The following is a 24,601-nucleotide window of genomic DNA, read 5'->3' on the forward strand; positions in this document are numbered from 1 at the left end:
CACTTTAAAATCAAATTGTGTTTATTTGGGATCCAGACTTTCCAATATTTATTATGTGACCCTGTGAACACTGATGTAAAGGAGTCAATGAATGTTTGGAAATTTTTTAGCAGCCAAATCCTGGCTGTTTGCAAAATTAATGTGAAGAATCTTTGAAAACATGATATACACACTTATCTATTCAAATCTTTTCGATTTGATTGCAAACAAGATTTATCTCTCATTTCCCTCTTCCAAAATATTTGTTGGTACGTAAGAAGAAAATGGTTGTGATTTCTACAATATGCTGCCTGTGGTATATTTTACTGCAGCATTTCCATGTATTAAAAATTAGAAACAAGTGTTCAGTGGGAACTCAGCAATATGCATTTAATGTAAGCAATTTTTCATCAATTTTTTTTTTTTTTTTTTTCGGTACGCGGGCCTCTCACTGTTGTGGCCTCTCCCGTTGCGGAGCACAGGCTCCGGACGCGCAGGCTCAGCAGCCATGGCTCACAGGCCCAGCCGCTCCACGGCACGTGGGATCTTCCCAGACCGGGGCACGAACCCATGTCCCCTGCATCGGTAGGCAGACTCTCAACCACTGCGCCACCAGGGAAGCCCCCAGTGTAAGCAATTTTTAATGTTCTGCCATTGATTGAACAAAATGTCGTAGTTGCGATCTTTCGGCACAAGGATCTCTTCTAGAGTATCCCCTGAAGGTAACTTGGTAAACTCCATGGTGGCAGAGATCTATTTCATTTTGTTCAGACTCCTGACCTAGCACTTTTTATAAGTTCAGCAATGAGGATAAAATGTTTGCTAAATCAGTGAGTCAATGCATTCATTGAATCACACTTTTATTAATTTTATGTTAGTGGGGAAATGTGCATTAGATATTTTAAGTAATAAGCCAAACATAGTATTTAATCGTGAAGGAATAGTATTTAACCTCTTTTGGTGCTTCCTTAAGACAATGATCAGTTATGCCTTGTAAAGTATAAGTTAGTATAAATATGGTTCAGAATCTTGTTCTGAACAAAACCTAAAGAGCAGTGCTGCATGGATGACTATAATCTTGTTTCTTTAAAAGGTGGAGAAAGGGATATGAATATTAAGGGTCTTTTATGTGCTATGCTCTTCTGCATATATTATCTCATTTAATCTTAACAACCATACAGGGAAGTCTTTCTAATTATCATTTTTATAGATGAAGAAATAAAGCCTTTAAGATAGCTAATAATAGCAAGGTCCAATCCAGACTCCTTTGACTTCAAAGTCTGTTTCTTCTCTTACCATACCTCCTTTATACACTAGCAAAAGCAAAACCAATTCACTACTATCAAACAGCTATTAACATCCATCTGCAGAAGGCTCTCTGGTGGACATGAAAAAGAGTGACATGGACACGATCCAGAAACTAACTCAGTGGATGAATGAACATAATAGAGACAGTAACTGAGCATTTGTCACCTAAAACTAGAGTAGAGAATTAAATAATGTTCCAGCAAAGAGTATAACTGGGGAGCAAGTGAAGAATGAACAGAATAATGCTTTAAACAGTACAGGGTTTAGATGGTCACTTACGGAAGTCCAATAAGTCAGTTTACCAACGGTAAGCATTTTTTGAGAACCTACTGCATATGTCCAAATGACACTAGGGTGGGTCTAGCAGGGCTTGGGGCTAGTGGTTGATAATATCCCTAGAACTTTGTCCGGAGACCGACAAGTGAGGAAAGTGAGTTATACCAGAAGGATATCAGTGTTCACCTGGACAGGTGAAGCCAGGATGTTTGGAGCCAAGAGAGATCGAACCAGTGAAGTCACTGAGCCTTTGTTCACATGTCAAGGGTAGGTTCTTTCAAGGGCCAGGAGACTTAACGTCATGTCTTAAGAGGCAGGCGGCCAAAGGCAGGACCGGTAACATATTTCGTGCCAAATGACAATGCCAGGTCCTTATTCAAGACAGCAACTGCAGAGCACTAAACCAAGGAGGGGGCCCCTCTAACAGCTGGATCCTGTGCAGGTCGTGCACCCATAACCAGAAGGAAAATACTCTGTAAGAGCAAATGCAGCAAAAGAAGGGAGCACATTCATTGCACACCCACGGCCTTTCGCCAGTGCGCGGGCACTTACCGAACAAGATGCACTGTGGTGCTTGGCCCCAGGCGGCGACTACGGCTGCTGCCCAGGATCCCTGGTTTCTGCCCACCGAACCAGGCAAAGCCCGAGCAGCTTGGCGCCCTGACTCCACAGGCAGAGATGAGAAACAGCGGTGGGCGGCGCTCTCCTCGCTCTCGGGAGCGGGAGGGGGGACTGCGCCGAGTCCCTGCATCCCCCGCCCGGCATCCTCGCCCCGCGCCCCTGCATCCCCGCGCCCCGGCTCCACTGGTCTGGCGGCTGCGCCTCGGGAAGGCCTGGCGGAGACCCGGACCTGCGGCGCCTGAAAGCGGGTCCGAACAGCTAGCTGCCCTTCCCGTCCCCCTTTGTCGCTCACTTCCTCCTCCCGTTACTTCCTCCGTCCCTTGCTTTTTCCCCTGCGGCGGATGCGCCGGCCGGACAGCGAATCTGCCTCAAATACCGAGGCTGAGCGAACCGCCCGCCGAGCCGCCCGCCGGCCCCGCCTCCTCCCGGCTTTTCCTCAGTGCGCGCCCGGCGGGTCCGGCGGAACTGGCCGCGGCCCCCGAACGTTCACCGGCGATGGGAGGCCGGCTGTTCGGGAAGAGGACGTGACTGTCGGCGGCGAGGAGGCGCTCTTCTGCCCGGGGAAGCGCCTGGAGCGGAGAGCGGGTGAGAGCTGTCCCCGGGCGGTGTCCCCGCAGCCAGGGGGCTACTGTAGTTCCTCGGTCCTGGTGGTCGGTTCTGGGCAGCACAGCACAGCGTTTGCTAGGTACTAACTCCGCTTTGCAGGGAAAACTGAAGAGATCGAGGGATTGGTCTGAGGTTCCGTTGGCCTTTCTGTCCAGCCCAAACCCTCATTCCCAGGCACTGCCCTATTCGTAGCTCTTGCTTAAATGTTCGGCCTGGTGGCCATGTGTGTCCCAACTGACACTTCTTGCTGTTTGGACGACAGGATCCTGAATGGAGCCAATCCTTAGCTCTAGTCAACAACCAGTGAGATTCCTTCAAAAGTCTATACTAAGGGATGGACCGGCTCTCTAGCTGTATAATGGGAGGAGCTAGGTTTGAGAGAACTTGTCAACTGGCAGGGCCATTTCTAGATAACGCGCACACTTTTGACTTTGCAGAGAAGAGCTACTTCCCCAGAGGGGGACGGACGAGTGGAGGGAAGAGCTACCTCCGTCCCAGCAGAGCCTCAATTCCAACCCATGGCCAGTTTGAGAGGATTTCTGTACAGGCCCAAACTCCTACAGATAACAAAATACAAAAAGCAGCTACCAGAGGGTGCTGGCTAGGAATTCAAACCCAGCCCTGTTTCATCCCAAAGTTAATTATTTTCCACTACCAAAGTCAGGTAAGGTTAATAAGTACTTATGTATTAATAATTATGTGGAAAAAAATTCCAGAAGGGACCTGAGAACGCTGCAGCTGTTCATTGGAAACCAGGAGGGATAGAATAATTGGAAAATGTGTCAGGGGATGAAGGAGAGGACATAGTAAAAGCACATCAAGACTAAGACCAAGGGCTTCCCTGGTGGCGCAGTGGTTGAGAGTCCGCCTGCCGTTGCAGGGGACACGGGTTCGTGCCCCGGTCCGGGAATATCCCACATGCCGCTGAGCGGCTGGGCCCGTGAGCCATGGCCGCTGAGCCTGCGCATCCGGAGCCTGTGCTCTGCAACAGGAGAGACCACACAGTGAGAGCCCTGTGTACCGCAAAAAAAAAAAAAAAAAAAAAAAGACCAAGGCAAAAGGTAACCAAACTCTTAGACCACATTCCTGACTACATTTGAGGCTGCTGCTTCCCCATCTCTCATTTATTGCATCCTGCCTTCAACTCTACCGATGAAACATCTGTCTCAGAGGTCCACAGTGACCTCTTACTGGATAAACATAGTGATTCATTTTAGTTTTTATTTTATTTGACATCTCTTCCACATTCAACATGCCTGGCTACTTCTGTCTCATTGATTCAGTCTCCTCTCAAGGCTTTCCTGTCACCACTTTTCTGGTTTTCTGTCTAAATATCCAGCAGCTGCTGTGATTGTCTCCTGCCCTTTGATTGTTGGTGTTCCCCAGGTTTACCTTTTTAAACCCATTAAACCTGTGTGGAGGGGAAACAACTAATTCAGGTTGCAACTGAAACAATAACCACCTGCCCTCTTCACTGGTGCTTTTCCTAACAACAACCGTCATAGCTGGGCAGCAGAAGTGCTTTATGAATAATTGCCGTTTCTTCACACGGAATATTGAAAAACATTACTCTGGGGGGTCACAATTTAATCAAATCAGGAATTTTTACTGCTTCATCAAGGACAAAAAATCCACCCTCTTCTCACGGTGTACTCTCCTTGTGTGAGCCAATGCATTCTCATGACTTCACCCATCACGTGCATACTGATAACTTACGACTGTTTTCCCAGCCCAGATTTCTCTCCTGAGTTCCACGCTCAGATGCCCAGATATGGGCTGGAAATGTCTGCTCAGAGGTCCTATAGGTGCCTCAGTTCAACATATGCAAAATGGAATTCCCACCCAAACCAGTCCTTCTAGTCTGCCCATCTTGATGAATGGCAGTGCCTCTCAGACCTTCACATCTGTAATTTTCCTCCTTCACATCTGTAATTTTCTCCTCCACTCCATCCTCACCGCCATTTCCTTAGATCCAGCTGATGCTGTGGCTTCCCAACTGATTGCCCTGCCTTCAGGGTCACCCCTTGTCCATTCTCCACTTGGTCATCACACACTCGTGTTTGCGTTTTTTCAGTCTCACCTCCCAGATAAAGTAAAAGTCGTTAGCATTGCATAAAAGACCCTACCTATGGGACTTCCATGGTGGTGCAGTGGTTGAGAGTCCGCCTGCTGATGCAGGGGACACGGGTTCGTGCCCTGGTCCGGGAAGATCCCACATGCCGCGGGGCATCTGGGCCTGTGAGCCGTGGCCGCTGAGCCTGCGCGTCCGGAGCCTGTGCTCCGCAACGGGAGAGGCCACAACAGTGAGAGGCCCGCGTACTGCAAAAAAAAAAAAAAAAATACCCTTCCTTCCCGGTCTGTTCCCTGCCCAGGCTGCACAGGCTCTGGACGGGCAGGCCCAGCGGCCACGGCTCACGTGCCCAGCCGCCCTGCGGCATGTGGGATCCTCCCGGACGGGGGCACGAACCCGCGTCCCCTATTCCAGCAGGCGGACCCTCAACCACTGCGCCACCCAGGGAAGCCCTCTCTGTGGGTTTTTGTTTTGTCCGTCCCCTTCTGTGCCTTCTTTCCCCTCTCACTGCCTTTCTACTTTTTTTTTTTTTTTTTTTTTTTTTTTAAAGTAGAATTATCCTGGGCTTTTAACCAGAGACTTTGGGCTGCTCTTTTATTGATCTGTCTGTTCTATATAAAGATCAGACCATATGCATCTGTCCAAATTGGCAAGGATTCATTTATAGTCTTTGCTTTCATATTTTTATTTGTTACTTACTGCTACAGTCTCACACAGATAATTTAATAGAATAAATCTCCATATTTCATCCAATAGATTTGAAAAACTAGTTTTTCCAAATCCATATTTAACATAATGCAATTATCTTATGATCTCTGTAGATAGCATTTACTTCTGTGGTAAAGTGATTATGTCCCTAATCATACATCTTAAATTAACCCTATGAATTAGTAAGACTCGGCACCTTATTACAATATGTGTGTTTGTGTGGTGGGGCAGTTTCTCCACACCACCAAGCAACTATCTCTCTCCCTGCCTGACTGAATTTCTTCTTAATATTCTCATACTTCTCCCTCACTCACCTAAAAAATGACTGATGGCTATGAACTTTAATAAACTTACAGAATAAGAAACTTAATAATGACTATTAAAGCCCTATTTTCTTTTTCCCAAACTGATTTCTGATCTCTGCCATGTTTAGGCATACTTTTTTTTATATTTAAAAATCAGTGAAAACATGCATGTTAATTTAGTTCTGATTTTCGTCACCTAATATAACTTTATACCGAAGGGGATCAGGATATGCCCCCCTACCCCCAATATGCCCCTTTGGCATGAGGATTCATTTGAGCTGAAGGCAATTAAGAATCAACGGATTGCAGAAAGAAGCCTTCTCAGCATTTCCCTTATCTAAGAGCAGAAACTTCTAGAGAAATGAGGCTGTCATAAGTTCCCTCTTCAGGTTGAGCTTACTCCTAGGAGAGAGATCACAAGTAAATAGGCCAGAAATCTCCTCTCTGGGAGTTTCGTGGCCATGAAGGAGATGGAAAAGCCCACTTGCATAGTCATAAATATTATCACAGGCTTTCTTATCTCCAGTTTATTCTCCTAAAAATCCTTTTCTTTCCTATGGAAACCTACTTGTTTTTTCCATAGATTTTTCTCCATCTCCCTCTTTCCCCTACTAAGTTAGGTAGATAAGCCTCTGTCTTTAACCAGTTAGCTAGCTACTAGCTGCTTCCATATGGATAAGGCTTCTTTCTCCTGTTGTCTTTTTGTCAGTTTAATTCAGAGGTCCCCAAGAGCTCAACCTGAGGGTACAGCAAAAGTTTTTTCCTCCTCAAATACTTCATATGCCATGATCAATATAGACCATATGCTTGTTAATTTTTATGATTACGGCATCAGATACCACAGTTTGTCACATTGTCCTCTTGTGGGGCGCACTGATGTTTCTGATTTTTTAGTCTTTTTAAGTATCTCCTTCCTTTAGGACACTTCCCTTGCGTTCTCTGCTACATAAGATATATACAAACATACAAACGCATAATTATGGAAATGTATAAAAGTTGCTGCATTTGTTGTGTAGATCTTCAGTCTTGTGAAAAAAAGTAAAACTGAGACAGCCTGGGACCCAGGACACTTAGCTGCAGTGCTGCATTCTCGCACCTGGACACACCTCTCATCCAGCAACAAAATACGGAGAAACTCTACAGGGAAGAGTTGGGGCATGCGCAGTTGGGGCAGATTCTGGACCCAAAAGATACAAAGAGACCCAAAAAAACCCCACTGCCACTTCTGAAGAGCTGGGACCAAAAACAGGGTGTTGGGGGCAACAGCACGGTAGTGAGCGTGCCCTGTGCGCTCAGCAGCACCAGAGGGGTGGGCAAAACACCTAAGCTACCCCTCTGGCCCGACCCCTGGTCACAGCACTACCCCCACCCCGTTTAAGGAGCCAGCTCGCTCCCCTTCAGGGAGCAAGCAAGCAAGGGAACCTGTTCCTTGTTCTCTCACTCCCCCGTGCTGCTACAGGGGCCCCGATAAAGCCTTCTCATCTGGCCTCTAGTCAATTTCTATTGATTGCGGAAGGCCAAGAACCCTGGCCGGTATCAAAGCCAGGCCTCCTGAGAGTTTCTCTTCTCTATTGAGCTGATCACGGTACCAGTCCTGAACTATTGTACCCAGATTGCTTAAACACTAAACATTTACCAGCCGTTGCACAAACTTGCCAGGCAATCAAGAGGTGAGGTTGGTCTGCCCAGTAAAAAATGGTTGCTTTGATTTGAGCTTCCCTCTCCTAGAGCTTCTTGTGTAGCCGGTTCAGTACATAACGAGTTTGAAGAGCTCACAAGGAGAGTGTGTCACGATTACTGCTTTTCTGTTGTAGCTTTTGGCTTTTAAAATGCAGAAGCACCGTGGAAGCAGGTTTGGCGTTTCAAAGTTCTGCCAGAAGTGTGATTTTATTTTAAGTAATGTTCGTAGCCTCAGTTTATGTTGTCATTTGTTCATAATGATGACTGTAAACCTCGGTTAAATGATTACTGTGTGAACAGTACCATACTCTAGGTCTACAAAAGCCTAAGATATGGCCCTTAACTCTGAGTAGTTGATAATTGGCAAAGTGAGAAACCCAAACTATGAGTGCTGAGGGACTTGTACATAACCATTGAGAGTCTTGATAATAAAAGCATGCAACATAGGATTTTTGACTCTTTGTAAACAACTCCTAAGTCTTGAGTTTGCTTCTAAATCTTAAAGAAAATTTGGAGCAACTTTTCCATACCCTGGAACATAGGAATAGATTATCATAAATTTACATGAATGCATTCTAGTGAATTCTGAAGACTCCATCATAAGCCAACATAGGCTGGGAAACAAAACAAAAGTTTGGGATAATATCAAAGGCCCTTCCATCATTTTCAAATGCTTAGCTAAGGACTGCTCTCTGTGACTGCCTCTCAGAGCACTGAGGAACGGTTAAAGCCGGGGGAAAAACAGGGCTGGCAAAATACTTGCCTGGGGATCACCTTCCCAACCTCCCCTCCCTCATAATTTGGATTGACTTCCTCCCCACGCCATACTACGGATTCTGATAAAAGTCTTCTCTAGCTAAAGGACTTTACTGTTCTTTGAATTAGAGGATGAAGCTGGCTGTTTGAAACCTTTCTCACTTTCCCTATTCCAAAGGCTTCAATATCTGCTCAAACAATATCAGGAATTCAAGTCCATCTACACCCTTAGGGACATACATATTATTGAAAGATAAAGGAGGCCTCCAAGAATTAGACATGATTTTTGCTACAACTCTTCACTTTTGCACAGTGCTTCCTTTATAAGAAATAAGGGACCTTCACTGGTTCTTTGCCTTCTTAAAGAAAGAGCTGGGGATTTCACAGAAGTTCCTAGGAGTGGTTGGTTTATTCCTAGTTGTCTGAAAAATAGGTGTTCCAGGGTAAGATAATATGCACTGTTAGATAGTGTGCCTAAGTCAGTAGAGGGGCTTCCATTTAAAAAGCTTCCTTCCCATAAGTTTTATCTTATTTAAGAGGTTTAAACCAGAGGTTTTCAAAACTTGTTCCACAGAACCTGGGGGGTCCTTAAACATTTTATTCTGACTTTTTGTTTGTGAGATTGTGGATATCTTTGATTTTAAAAATACGTGAATATATTCTTATGAAGATTTGTGAATTGATTAATATATTTTATCAAGTACCTACTGGTATACCAGGCACAATTCTGGGGACTAAGGCTATATCAGTGAACAAAGCAAATAAAAATTCATGCCCACATAGAGCGTAATTCTAGTGGAAGGAGAAAAACAAACATAATAAGTAAGGAAATTACATAATATGTTAGAAAGTGGTAAGTGCTATTAACAAAATAACATATGGTAGATCAAGAATGCTAGTATGAGGAACTGCAATTTTTTTTTTGAATTCTCATAGTTGACTTTATTTTTTAAACATCTTTATTGGAGTATAATTGCTTTACAATGGTGTGTCAGTTTCTGCTTTATAACAAAGAGAACTGCAATTTTATGTTGGGAGGTCAGGTAGGCCTCATGAGAAGTTACCATTTGAAGAAAAACTTGGAGGAAGTGAAAGAATGAGCCAAATAGATAAATAGGGGAAGAACTTTCTAGGGAAAAGGAACAGCTAGGGCAGCGGCCATGAGGTGGGTCTGGGTATGTATATTTGAGGTATAACAGGGAGATATGTCTCACTACATTGCAATCGGTAAAGGGGAACATGAGATGAGAGGGATAGGGGTGGAAGATACAGATTACATGTAAAGGTCTTTAGCTTTTAATCTAAGAAAAACAGGAAAATAGATGCATACGTGGTGGGAAGTCTTTAAACAACAGAGATGTATATGTTCAAAAAAGTATCCCCGCCTCCTAACCCCATACTTTCCAGACATTGCTGCCATTTTGAGTCATATCTTTCCAAAGGTTTTTCTATGTGATTACATACATAGATGGGTACATATAGAAATACATAGTTTTGTTTTGTGAGGGCATGTGTGTGTGTCTGTCTACATGGGTGCATTTTAACATAAGTGAACTTATATGCCCTGTGTTTATTAGCAACTTGCTTTTTATAATTAATATGTCTTGGAGATCTTTCTTTGTCAAGACAGTACATAAATTTCTATCTCATTCTTTTTTGTATAATATTCTGTTGTATGCATGCGCTCCATTTTGTTTAACCATATACCTTTATAGGTAAATATTTAGGTTCAAATTTCTCCCCTTTCCTCCCTTCCTCCTTTCCTCCCCATATTGAATTACTATTGTCTTAATATTACATTTAATAACATAAAATTACATGTTACATGAAACATGGGAGGAATTTGAAAATTAAAGTTTGTGTTACCTTCTTTCAGAAAAGCAGTATGTGTTTCCTAAATTGGGAGCACTTAGATTTACCTCAATGGAAAAAAGGCCTCAGTTACTTCTTAAGCAAGGACTTATCTAATGTTTATTGTTTGGAATAAATGGGAATCATGAGAATTTGAGCCCAGGTACTCTGAGCTTTGCTAAGAGTTTACTCAGTCAGCTTACCTAAGTCGACCATGGATCTATATCAGTTAGGAAGCAAGTGAGAGGCCCACGTACCGCAAAAATAAATAAATAAATAAATAAATAAATAAAAGAACCCTGGAATGGTTATTTCTTCATGATCAGAGTTTCTATTTGGGGTGATGAAAAAGTTTTGGAAATGGATAGTGGTGATGGTTACATAACATTGTAAATGTAATTAATGCCACTGAATCAGACACTTAAAAATGGCTAAAATTTTATGTTATATGTATTTTACCACAATAAAAATGATAAAAAGAAATAGATGGGACTTCCCTGGTGGCACAGTGGTTAAGAATCCGCCTGCCAATGCGGGGGACACGGGTTCGAACCCTGGTCCGGGAAGATCCCACATGCCAGGGAGCAACTAAGCCCGTGCATCACAGCTACAGAAGCCCACATGCCCTAGAGCCCGTTCTCCGCAACAAGAGAAGCCACCGCAATGAGAAGCCTGTGCACCGCAATGAAGAGTAGCCCCCGCTCTCCGCAACTAGAGAAAGCCTGCGCGCAGCAACGATGACCCGATGCAGCCAAAAGAATTTTTAAATATAAATAAATAAATTTTAAAAAGAAAAGAAACAAAGAAATAGATGGAATTTCTTAACAGCTTGCATTTCATTTCAATAAATATTTATTGACTGCCTGAGCTGTGCTTAGGTATGCACGGTAGAGAGGAAAATCAGGATAGTGACTTGACTATAAAGAGGACTTCCAGCAAGGCGAGTTCAGTAATCGGCGTTTCACGTATCTCACGATATTGTTATTCCAGCTCTCTAAGGAAAGCACTATTGTTAACCACCATTTTATGTTGAGAAGCCTTGGATCAAAAAACTGGTCATGGGTGGTAAAGAGTGGAGCCAGAAGCTCTTAGTATGTGTCAGATTTTGTCACTCGACATCCTTCATGTTTTCGGAATCTGAAATGCCTATTTAATACAACCTTAACTTCCTGTTATACTTCTGGTTTAGAAAAGAACATTAGAAGGATAGCGGGTTCCAAATATAGTTCTTCTCTTCAAATCTCTAGTGGGCCTTTGCACTGAAACCTAATGCTGGCTGTGCTTTGGTTTCTTTCACTTCCTTTCCAAATCTGTGTTATCTTCCTGCTTGTATTCTTTTGCTAGAAGACAGAGCTTGTGAAAGGAGGCCCCTGTTACGTCACATCTAGCAAAAGGCAGGAAGTTTACACAGAGCAAAACTATTTGCTAGAATCGGTTTTTATCCTTGCTAAAGTTGCCGTGAGTGTCGGAGATACTGTCGTCAGGATTCTCTTGCACAAAGGAAAAGATATAAAAATATCTCTCTGACACATGAATTTCTTCCTTTTTTATCCCTTTGCCAGGAACGTCGGAAAAGGATCCCAGGCTGGTTAGAGGCATTAGGTTGTCTGTTTGAATCCCAGTGATCGAGAAGGAAATGTGGTTAATAACCAGCTAACAGTGGAGAAAAAAGGAACTCAAGGAGATAGGAGAACTGGACATTATCCCACGGCTAGCTTACTTGGAAAGCCTCAGTCTTTCTGGTAGTTGGAAGACCTAGCCGGGAGCTGGTAAGTTTCCTCTCTGGTGCTTCCTCTTGCACCTTGAGAGCTGGAAGGAAGGGAAGCTCCTGGACTTTAATAGACACGGACCTTGGTTGAAGTCTCTGTGGGAAAGCCCACAAGAGTCCAAATCTTCTCAGTATCACCACTGCCTCTCTACCAAGGTGCTTTCCTTCCAGCATCACAGATCATAACGGAGGTGAGTTGTTTGTTTTTGTTTTTTTCAAATGTTCACACTGAGTGGAGAATCTTGATCCTTTTTTGGTATGTGCTTTTAACAAGTGTGTCAATTAAACCAGTACTTCTCGTACTTGAATGTGTGTATGAATCACCTGGAGATGTTGTTAAAAAGCGGCAGAATTCAGTGGGCCTGAGACTCTGCATATCTGACACGTTCCCAGGTGACCTCAGTGCTGCTGGCCCATGAACCACGGGTAACAACGGCTAACACCCTCTCGGTTTCTTGCTTTTGGGGGAAAGGGGTTGGGAGATGCTGGCAGAATGAAGGCATTTGGCTGAGCACATGATTTATGTAGAGTGCCTGGGAGGAAAATCAGACACCATTGTGCCCAGGTTGTACCTGCTTTGATGGACAGTCTCAGAGTTTGGGGGGTTGTGTTAAATAGTTCCTAGATGTGGTAAGCCACGTCACCCCAAGTGAGAGAGGATGTTGGTCTGCTCCTTAGACCGCATGGGTCACTTTGAGCAGAGCCAGAAACATTTTTGCAATTTTGGGGAATAAGTATCCACATCGTGCCTTAACTGGGGTAGCTAGCGGTCGTTTGAACGTTTCAGCTTCAGTCGAAAATGACACACCTAGAAAAATAACTGGTGTCTTCCTCCTACCATTTGGAGGTGAAGATTGTAGAGCGTGCGAATCTGTGATGCAGTTTAAAGTCAGTTGGAGTATGGAATATGATTGATGTGTTTTCTCTTCTTGTGAGAGTGTTCCTCTTTAAATCGAGCAGCCACCCTGTCCTAAATGATACATATTTATCAGAAAGTTGCTTTTAATCCGAAAGCCACAAGCCAAGAGGGCAAAAAATGAATAACAGGGAGGGTGCCTATTCTGTGCCTCTTGAGGGGAGAAACAAACAATGGAAGAAGAAAAGGGAAAGAAAGGCAAGTTGTGGCCAGGGAAGTCAGGTGTGCAAAGTGAACACAAGAAACCCCAGCGTGATAATAGATTTCTTTCCCTCACATGCATGGGAGTTTTTCTAGAGCAGTAGCTCGCGTCTTCCTCAGCTAGAAAAATGTGCTTGAGACAGAATAGGTAAATTTAAAATTGCATTTTTTTTTTGTTTTTTTTTGCGGTACACGGGCCTCTCACTGTTGTGGCCCCTCCCGTTGCGGAGCACAGGCTCCGGACGCACAGGCTCAGCGGCCATGGCTCATGGGCCCAGCCGCTCCGCGGCATGTGGGATCTTCCTGGACCGGGGCACGAACCCGTGTCCCCTGCATCGGCAGGCGGACTCTCAACCACTGCGCCACCAGGGAAGCCCTAAAATTGCATTTTTGATGAACATGCTGGAACTATTTGTCATTGAGTCAAGGACAGTCAATGGAATCAAAGGTCAGTGGCGTGAACAGGCCTGGTGAGGCTCAGTATGAATCCATTAAACCATCCCAGACCGAGGGGTGTTGCTTCTGTTTGAAATAAACGTCAAATAACATTCCTTTCCATTATGGAGCATAATGGAGGTGTTGCTTAAAATTTTAACAACTTACTTGGCACAAACGCTGACTCATCAAAACAGAAGCTGCTGTAAAGAGCCCACACCAAAGCAGACCACACTGATAGGCAGTAAGAAGCGCGCAGGCCTGAGTATCAGCCTAAGCTAAGCCTTCATGAACTTCTATGGGGGGAGAAATTGTAAAGCTACAGATGAGTTTAGAGACATATGATCATAGTCCTACCACCATCTGTCAGCGCTTTGGCCCCATTCTCTCAGGTGAGGCCACTTCCCTGACTTTCTAAGCCTGGAGCAACCCCTCATTCCGGCTGTGTTATCTCCTGCAACCTTCACTAAAGAAAGTAGGGATCTCTTCAGTCACTGCAAGTGACTCAAAATCCTATCCATTTCCTGAGCAGAAGGGAAAATGCGTATATTCTTTTGTAAACAGATACAGCAGAAAAGATCAGCACGCTATCCTTCCACACAAAGCTTTGTCACATATCTCACCCTGCTTGATTTTTCACAGCCATCATGGGGTACACGTCAAGGGGATTATTAATTTTACCTGTCAGTGAAGAAACTGAGGCTCCAATTAAGCAATTTCTGAAAAGTCACACAGCTGGTTAGTAGGTGTGTTGGACTGAAATTTGGCCGTTTGCTGTAAGTTCAGGTTTATCCTGTACTTTTCTTCATCCTGTCAAGCATCCTCTCAAAACCTATGACAACCGTTATTGTTCTCTGCTAGGATTTGTTGACTTTTAATGTCAAAATTTGAAACGTTTGTGCATTAAAAAGAATCCTGTTTCTAGGATTGTCAGAATTATCCACGTTTGTCATAACCTTTGCATCCATTAGCGCCTCTACTCCCTAGGAATAAACATTTTAGAGCAGGGCTTCGCAGACTTTATTGTGATTGAAAATCACCTGGGGAGCTTGCTAAAACTCAGATTCCTGGGCCCTAACTTCAGAGATCTGATTCAGTAGGTCAGGGCCCAGGCCTGAGAATTCGCATGTCTAATAGCTCCCAGGTGATTTGAATGCTACCATCCAGAGACCATGCTTTTAGACTACAGGCATAGCTTCGGTCAGTATTTTTAAAGAACATATTTATGGTTTAGTGAGGAGGCTTTGTGTGCTGAACAACAGAGATTATAGAGTCAGAATTCCTGGGTTTGAATATTGATGCCATCACACTTATAAGCTGTGCGATCCTGGGGGACTTAACCATTCTGTGCCTCAGTTTCCTAATCTGTAAAATGGAGACAATGATACCACCTACCTCATATGGTGGTTGTGAGGATTAAATGACTTAACAGTGCCAGGCACAGACTATCTCTATGTGTCTTTGCTCTTATTATTTCTAAGTCTTGCTCAATTCATAATTATACTTTATAGTAGAAACACCAACAGCAAGAAGATATTGCGTGAGCAGGTATCAAATGTTGTTCTTTGATGTAGATGTTACCCCAGGACTTAATCATGAGTTACACATGTTCTTACGCGTGTATAAGTAGATGTCCTGAGCTGTCAGCTAGCGCTTCCCACCGAGGGGATAGAGAGCAGATGATGATGAGAAATTGGCAAGGGCCCGATCACACAAGGCTTTACATGTCATCTTAAAAGCTTGAACTTAACTCTGACGGCGACGGAAGACATCAATGTAGTTTGAAGCTGGGGAGTGCAATCAGAATTGCATTTTAGAAGTGTCTCCTGCTGCAGTATGGAGGCCAGTTTGGGAAAAGGTTAGACTACAGGCAGAGAGCTGTTTAAATAGACTGTTGCAACCGTCATGGAGAGAATTAATAAAGGCTCAAACGAAGGCAGTAGAGTAAAGCTCAGAGCAGGAATCCCATGGTTCAGGTGATGGAATGGAGCGTACGCCATGACTCGGAAAGGAAGTGTGATACTGTGTTAAACCTCCTTCGCTTATGCCTCTTCTCTCCATCGAAGCTCCAGGAGGCTGAGGACTGAGCCTAACTTCTATGTAGTCCCAGCCCCTAACTCCTAGTAGGTCTTTGATGGATGTTCGGTAGGTGAATGGATGAGGGAGAATAAATCAAATCCTCCTTGTGGTCAACAAGCGTCTATGTGATCTGGCCCCTGTATACCTCTCCAACCTCATCTCCCTTCTCTCTCATCTTTGTTCTTATCACGCTGGCCTTCCTTAAGGCCTTTGAAAATGCCCAGCTGTGACCACCAGTCCAGAGGGTTTCAGACTACTGCCCTTGGGGCAAATTTGTCTTGCCACCTATTTTTTTTATTGAATGAAGTATTCTTTAAATTCTGTAGTGCTTCACAGTTTTCGAAAGTTTCACACAGATGATTTCATATATCCCATAATAACCCCCCTTTTTGTAATCCCCTCCTCCTGTATTGCCCCCCCTTCCCTCTCCCCACTGGTAACCACTAATTTGTTCTCTATACCTGTTAGTCTACTTCTTTTTTGTTATATTCACTAGTTTGTTGTATTGTTTAGATTCCACATATAAATGATATAATACAGTATTTGTCTTTCTCTGTCTGACTTATTTCACTTAGCAAAATGCCCTCCAAGTCCATCCACGTTGATGCAAATGGCAAAATTTCATTCTTTTTAATGAATGAATAGTATTCCATTCTACATATATACACCACATCTTCTTTTTCCATCCATCTGTTGAGGGACACTTAGGTTGCTTCTATACGTTGGCAATTGTACAGAATGCTGCTATGAACCCTGGGGTGCATGTATCGGTTTTTGTTTTTTTTTGTGTTTTTTTGCATGTATCGTTTTGAATTAGGGTTTTGGGGGTTTTTTGCATATATACCCATCAGTGGAATTGCTGGGTCATATGATAGTTCTATTTTTAGTTTTTTGAGAACTCTCCATACTGTTCTCCACAGTGACTGCTCCAATTTACATTCCCACCAACAGTGAAGGAGGGTTCCCTTTTCCCCACACCCTCTCCACCGCTTGTTATTTGTGACAGGTGTGAGGTGATAGCTCATTGTGGTTTTGTTTTGCATTTCCCTGATGGTTAATGATTTTGCGAATCTCTTTCCACTTATTTTTGTAAAGTTTTATTAGAACACAGCCACACCCATTTGATTATGTATTATCTATGGCTACTTTAGTGCTACAGTAGCAGGGTAGAGTAATTGTGACAGAGACCACATGGCCTGTGAAACCCAAAATGTTTACTGTCTTTCCTTTTACAGAAAAAATTTTGCCAATTCCCTGCTCTAGTTCTTTGGAATTGCTGTGGTCTCTGATTTAAAACTCTACCCTCGGGAATTCCCTGGCAGTCCAGTGGTTAAGACTTGGCGCTCTCAGTTCCCGGGGTACCGGTTCAATCCCTGGTCAGGGAACTAGGATCCCGTAAGCCGTGTGGTGCAGCCCCCCAAAAACAAACAATAAAACCTCTACCCTCAGCAAAGCTACAGTAATTGAAACTGTGGTATTGGCATAAAGACATACAGACCAATGGAACAGAAGAGAGAGCCCAGAAATAAACTCTCATATATAGGGTCAAATGATTTTCTGCAGAGGTACCAAGACCATTCAGTGGGGAAAAGACAGCCTTTCCAACAAACGGTGCTGGGAAAACTGGATATCCACATGCAAAAGAATTAAGTTAGACCCTTATCTTATACCATATACAAAAATTAAGTTAAAATGCATCAAAGACCCAAACATAAGAGCTAAATGTGTAAAATTCTTAGATGAGGACATAGGGGAAGAGCTCATGACATTGGATTGGCAGTGATTTCTTGAATATGACACCAAAAGCACAGGCAGCAACAAAAAAAAACTAGATAAATTGGACTTCATCAAAATTTTAAAGTTTTATTCATCAAAAGACATTATTAAGAGAGTAAAAAGACAACCCACAGAATGGCAGAAAAATATTTGCAAATCGTATATCTGATGAGGGGTTAATATCTAGGATATAAAGAACTCTTACAGCTCAATAGCAATAAAAGCCAAACAACCCAATTTAAAAAGGGTAAAGGACTCGAAGAGACATTTCTCCAGAGAAGATATACAAATGGCCAATAAGCACATGAAAAGATGTTCAACACCACTAATCATTAGAGAAATGTAAAGTCAAAACCACGAGATATCACTTCATACCCACTAGGATGGCCCTAATTAAAAAAAAACAGGAAAACAACAAGTATTGGCATAGATGTGGAGAAACTGGAACCTTTGTGCTTTGCTAGTAGGACTGTAAAATGGTGTACCTGCTATGGAAAACAGTTTGGAAAACTGTATGGAAAACAGTATGGAAAACTCTGTCTCAAATTAAACAGAGTTCCCATATGATCCAGCAATTGCACTTCTGGGTTATATACCAAAAGAATTGAAGGAGGGCACTCAAACAGATATTTGTACACCCATATTCACGGTAGCACGATGCACGGTAGTCAAAAGGTGGAAGCAAACCAAGGGTCCATTGACCGATGAATACCACAAAATGGGGTATATGTATACAATGGAAAAGTATTTCTGCCTTAAAAATTTTGACACATTCTACAGCATAGATGAATCATGATGACATTGTGCTAAGTGAAATATACCAGTTATCAAAGGACAGATACTGTGGGACTTCCCTGGTGGTGCAGTGGTTAGGAATCCTCCTGCCAGTGCAGGGGACATGGGTTCGAGCCCTGGTCGGGGAAGATCCCACATGCCTCGGGGCTACTAAGCCCATGCAACACAACTACTGAACCTGTGCTCTAGAGCCCGCGAGCCACAACTACTGCGAATGCCATGACTGCTGAAGCCCGCACACCTAGAGCCCATGCTCTGCAACAAGAGAAGCCACCACAGTGAGAAGCCCGAGCCCCGCAACGAAGAGTAGCCCCCTTTCGCTGCAACTAGAGGAAGCCCGCACACAGGGTGCACGCAGCAACGAAGACCCAACGCGGCCGGAAATAAATAAATAACTTTATTTTAAAAAGACAAATATTGTATGATTTCACTTATATGCGGTACCTATAGTGGTCAAATTCATAGAAACAGAAAGTAGAATGGTGGCTGCCACCAGTAGGAGAGTGAAGTGAGCAGTTACTGCCTAATGGGGACAGAGTTTCAGTTTGGGAAAATGAAAAAAGTCCTGGAGATGATGGTGGTGATGGTTGCACAACAACGTGGATGTCCTTCATGTCACAGAACTCTGCCCTTAAAAATGGTAAATTTTGGTTTTAGATATTTTACCTCAATGAAAGGAAAAAACCCTCCTACCCTCAGGTCTTTGCATGGCTGGCTCTTACTTATTTTTCAGTTTTCAGCTAAAACGGTATCTCCTCAAGGAAACCTCCCATTACGTTATGTGACTTCCTGTAGGACATACCACTATCCGGAGTGACCTTCTTGATACATTTATATACATGTTTATTATCTGGCTTCATTAGAATGTAAGCTTCCCGAGGATGCGGTCTGTGTTATTACAGTGTGTATCCTAATGCTTAGTTCTTGGCACATAATAGATGCTCAATAAATATTTGTGGTTTAGGGGAACAAAACCTCCTACCCTGAAATGTGTCTCCACGGTTTGAGAATTATTGGGGGCTGATTGTTTTTAAGAAATAAAAGGCTCAGGAAGTCTTTTTTACCTCCCCCTTAACTGCCTAAAAGAATTTAGATAAAGGGCCTGGTTCAGGAAGGACACTACCACCTGAGATATCTGTAAAGAATAGGGGCTAGGTGTGGTAGGGGGAAGTTGGCAGGGCCTGGAGACCAAAGTTTTCTCTGCATCTCATTGTCTGTGCACAGAATAGCAAACATTTGGTTACCAAACATTTGCTTTTCCATCTCCATGTGAATTGCCTTCTTCCCATTTGAAGTCCCTACCCCCTTTTCCTTATCTCAGATGGCGTATAAGCCTCAATTGCCTAACTTGTCCTTGGGCCTCATATTCTTTTAGAGGTCCTGTATGTACAAAATTAAATTTCCTTTTTTTTCCTGTTAATCTGTCTCATGCCAATTTAATTCCTAGACCAGCTACAAGAACCTAGAATGGTAGAGAACACTTTTCTCACTCCCCAACTGTTGAATAAACTAATAAAAATAGCTTAGTGATAAAAAAGGGCTCTAACTGGAGGTTGTGTTAATAAATGTACTCTGGGAGGTTTTTTTTTTAATTGAAGTATATTGAAGTTGATTTACAATGTTGCGTTAATTTCTGCTGTACAGCAAAATGATTCAGTTATACATACATATATATACACACACATTCTTTTCTATATTCTTTTCCATTATGGTTTATCCCAGGATATTGAATATAGTTCCCTGTGCTATACAGTAGAACCTTGTTTATCCATTCTATATATAATAGTTTGCATCTACTAACCCCAGTCTCCCACTCCATCCCTCCCCAACCTCCACCCCGCTTGGCGATGACAAGTCTGTTCTCTGTGTCTGTGAGTCTGTTTCTGTTTCGTAGGTAAGTTCATTTGTGTCATATTTTAGATTCCACATATAAGTGATATCATACGGTATTTTTCTTTCTGACTTAACTTCACTTAGTATCATAATCTCTAGGTCCATCCAGGTAGCTGCAAAGGGCATTGTTTCATTCTTTTTTTACAGCTGAGTAATATTCCATTGTGTATATGTGCCACATCTTCTTTATCCATTCATCTGTCAATGGACACTTAGGTTGCTTCCATGTCCTGGCTATTGTAAATAGTACTGCAATGAATATTGTCAGTTTTTGAATTATGGTTTTGTCTGGATGTATGCCCAGGAGTGGGATTGCTGGATCATATGGCATCTCTATTTTCAGTTTTTTTGAGGAACCTCCATACTGTTTTCCATAGTGGCTACATCAACTAACATTGTCCACGGGAGTTTTAAATGTAAACTAGTCAAAAGTTAAAAGTCAAACCGAAAATTTAACTTCAGTTGTGTTAGCTGTGATGGTTGAGTGAGAAGGAGTGAAGAAGAAACCAATCAAACATATTTGTGTGAAGTATTTCCCTTCACTGACTCTGCATATGAACTTCCTTCTCACCCTCCCAATTCCCAGGACTTCAGTAATTCCCCTCTTTCATCTCCATGCATTACCCATCATTTACCTGCTATCTATGACTGCTTTCATGCTACAGTGCCAGAGTGGAGTGGTTACAGCAAGGGCATGGCCCACAGCCTAAAATATTTATTATCTAGCCTTTCACAGAAAAAAACCTGCAACCAGTCTCTTATGTAGATAAAGATAATAGACTAGAGACATTTGTTTACTCTTCTCCAAGAACTTTAATGATATTCATGTAAGTCGGTCTAGAAATATGTATCGAGCACCTACTTACTATGTGTCGGGCACAGTCTTAGGCATGGGGGATAGAACAGTGAATGAAATAGAACCCGGCTCTTGTAAAGCTCACCTTCCAGTGGGAGAAGACAGATAATAAACAGTAACTAAATCTGTATAGTATAGTACGTTAGAGGGTGAGAAGTGCTAGAGAGAAACACATAGTAAAGGAAGGGGTAGTCAAGAAGGCAAAGGGAGGTTTTACAATTTTAAATAGAGCAGAGGAAAGCATGTAGGTCAAGGAAAGGGAGGCAGGCTTATGTCTAGCATGTTAGAGAAGCACCTAGGCAGCCAGTGTGGATGGAGGAATTATCCCTCTCTGTGTTCCCCACAGCGTCACATTCTGGCTCTGTGCTATATTGGCTGCTGGTTTAAGGCATGTACCCCGTGCTGTAGGTCAGCATCCCAACCTTGCCTCGTGTCCCAGCTGGCACTATAATCAAGCCTTCAACATGCCAGTTCACTGTTCTGTCAAGCCAGCTACTTCTACATGATGGGGTATGTAGTGGATTTTTAGAGCATGAACCTATTTCCAAACCTCTATGGTCAAAGACATGCCCATGGTCAAAGACAGTATTGTGTGGTATACCATGACGATGGATGAGACATTCTGTGACTTCATGATGGTAGTGTTGGCAGAAGGCTCTGCAGGCAGGGAAAGTAGACTTTTACCCAGAAGATGTAGCCGTCCCTGAGGTCATAAAGAGCTGTTCCCTTTAGGGTGGAAGGAGTCCACCATAATCAACTGCTACTAGATAGCCACCTGTCACCCTGGACAGTGGTGCCGTATCAGTGACTTAGTATTGGCTTCGGCTGTTGGCAGATTGGGTACAGTTACAGCAGTAGTTATAGCCACTTAGGGAAGCGAAAGCCACGTTATTAGCATACACTTTCTTCTGTGCTGCCATGGCTACTTTGTATATGGACCCATTTAGCAAGCACTGGGATGCCTGGAAAAGGGGGCGTCCTGACATTCACAAAATGGATCCTCTGCTTTTTTGACAGCTCCCACCATCATGGATACCCTCTACTGGGTATATACATGACATACAAATATTCTCACACTTTGTGTCTACTCCAAAAGGCCCATACGTGGTCCATCTTGTCACCAAGTTTTCAATTAGGTCTTTCTAAGTCCCCAACCAGCTGGCCAATCCAGTAGCCACTGCCCAGGAATCATTATAGATCTTTGTACCCCAGGCCATGAAATAAATAACCAGATACATCCCTCCAAGTTCTGTCCACTTGGAGGGCTTCATTCAGCATGGTCCTCTGTGGTCATGCCTGAGTGGGTTATGGTACAGTGGACATCCACTTCAGTCAGGGTGGCATCATTTGCAGATCTATCTGAGGACTAGACTTGTGCTTTATTCCTTCTGTGAACTGTTCACTGGGAATTCCCCAAGGGGACACTTGTGTAGGTTGAGGAAAATGTAGAGAAGGGATAGGAAAAGGTACCTTGGAAGTTGGAGCCAACTGGTCCTACATATTAATTGTGCCTTCTCGACCTGCTGGGGCCCAGCCTCCTTGATACTGGTTCCTTATTACAATAAAAATGTTGCTGTGTACATCCAGCTTTATGGTTCCTGATGGGAAATTCAGGTGGCATGGTCACTTGGTGCCATGTGGTCATGTGTTTAGTCTCAATCACGAGGGCTAGTAGCAAGCCAGGAGCTGCTTTTCAAGCAGAGAATATTTGTCATCAGAGGAGGCTCTGGCCTTACCAAACCCCTAGAGGTCCGTGCAGTGATCATTGAGCTTGCGTCAAGCTGTATATAGAACCTCTCTCTGCAACAGACACTTTTAATACCATTTAGCCTGCTAGGTCTTGAGCCCAGGTCTCTTGAAGCCTGGAGGGCTTTCTTATACCTGGCCCTACTCAAAAATGGTAGCTTTACAAGTTATCAAATGAATGGGTTGTACAAATATTGCATACATCACCTTCAAATTTGAAAGATTTGGCAAATATGGTGGAGGGAATCTAGAAATCTCTTTTAATTGCTTCAGTTTATTTTTTCTTTTCTTTCTTGAGTTCAGTTAACATTGATTTATAACATTATAAAAGTTTCATGTGTACAACATTATATTTCTCTGCAAGCAATGACAGTTTTACTTCTTCCTTTCCAAATTGAATGCCTTTATTTCTTTTTCTTGCCTAATTGCCCTCGCTGTGACTTCCAATACTATGTTGAATAGGAGCAGTGAGAGTGGGAATCCTTTTCTGATATTAGAGGGATAGCTTTCAATTTTTCACCATTGAATATGATGCTAGCTGTGGGTTTGTCATGTATGGGCTTTATTATGTTGAGGTATGTCCCTACTATACCAATTTTACTGAGAGTTTTTATGATAAATCGGTATTGAATCTTGTCAAAACCTTTTTCTGCATCTATTGAGATGATCATATGGGTTTTATCCTTCATTTTGTTAATGTGGTGTATCACATTCGTTGATTTGCAAATGTTGAACCATCCTTGAGTCCCTGGAATAAATCCCACTTGCTCGTGGTGTATGATCCGTTTGATATATTGTTGAATTTGGTTTGCTAATATTTTGTTGAGGATTTTTGCATCTGTGTTCATCAGGGATATTAGCCTTTAATTTTCTTTTTTTGTGCTGTCTCTGTCTGGTTTTGGTATCAGGGCGATGGCCTCGTAAGATAAGTTAGGAAGTGTTCCCTTCTCTTCAATTTTTGGGACTATTTTGAGAAAGAGCTATTAAATCTTCTTTGAATGTTTGATAGAATTCGCCTGTGAAGCCACCTGGTCCTGGGCTTTGGTTTTGGGGAGCTTTTTGATTACTGCTTCAATCTCTGTACTAGTCATCAGTCTATTCCTATTTTCTGTTTCTTACTCATTCAGTCTTGGAAGGTTGTATGATTCTAAGAATTTATCCCATTTCTTCTAGGTTGTCCAATATGTTGTGTATAGCTGTTCATAATATTCTCTTATAACCCTTTGCATTTCTATGGTATCTGTTTTCATTTCTCCTCTTTCACTTTTGATTTTATCTACCAGAACCTTCTCTCTTTTTTTCTTAGTGAGTCTAGATAATGGTTTATCAATTTTGTTTATTTTTTTCAGAGAATCAGTTCTTAGATTCATTGATCTTTTCTGTTGTCTTTTTGGTCTCTATTTCATTTATTTCTGCTCCAATTTTTAGTATTTCCTTCCTTCTACTACTTTGGACTTCATTTGCTTTTCTTTTTCTGGTTTCTCTATGTGTAACGGTAGGTGGTTTGAGATTTTTCTTGTTCCTTGAGGTAGGCCTGTATTCCTATAAACTTCCCTCTTACCACCGCTTTTGCTGTATCCCATAGACTTGGGTCTGTCATAGTTTCATTTGTCTTCAAGTAATTTTTGATTTCTCCTTGAGTTTGTTGTTGACCCAATAATTGTTCAGTAGCACGTTGTTCAGTCTCCACATACTTGTGATTTTTCTGGATTTCTTCTTGTAGTTTATTTCTAGTTTCATTCCATTGTGATCAGAAAAGATGTTTGATATGCTTTTAATCTTCTTGAGTTTATTGAGACTTATTTTGCATCCCAACATATGGTCTATTTTTGAGAACATTCCATGAGCACTTGAGAAGAGTGTGCATTCTGCTGCATTTCGATGGAGTGTTCTGTACAAGTCTATCAAATCCATCTGGTCTAAATTTTCATTTAAGGCTGCTGTTTCCTTGTAGACTTTCTGTTTGGATAATCTA

The 24,601-nt window shown here is 42.7% G+C and overlaps 1 protein-coding gene across 2 annotated transcripts in view; it reads left to right on the top strand.

Annotated features, from left to right (window-relative positions):
* The first annotated feature begins 2,615 nt into the window (after positions 1-2,615).
* ABCG2 (ATP binding cassette subfamily G member 2 (JR blood group)) overlaps positions 2,616-24,601 on the top strand; it is a 146,431-nt gene continuing 124,445 nt past the window's right edge. Inside the window, exons 1-2 of one of the 2 annotated variants that reach the window (XM_024736089.1) lie at positions 2,616-2,769; positions 11,724-12,120. The gene's annotated coding sequence lies outside the window, so the exon portion shown is untranslated. Of the gene's footprint in view, positions 2,770-11,589; positions 12,121-24,601 lie in introns of those variants that run through there. The other variant, XM_024736088.1, reaches the window with a different exon arrangement.

The sequence above is a fragment of the Neophocaena asiaeorientalis genome, unplaced genomic scaffold (assembly GCF_003031525.2).
Source record: "Neophocaena asiaeorientalis asiaeorientalis breed wild unplaced genomic scaffold, Neophocaena_asiaeorientalis_V1.1 scaffold7, whole genome shotgun sequence".
NCBI lineage: Eukaryota > Metazoa > Chordata > Mammalia > Artiodactyla > Phocoenidae > Neophocaena > Neophocaena asiaeorientalis.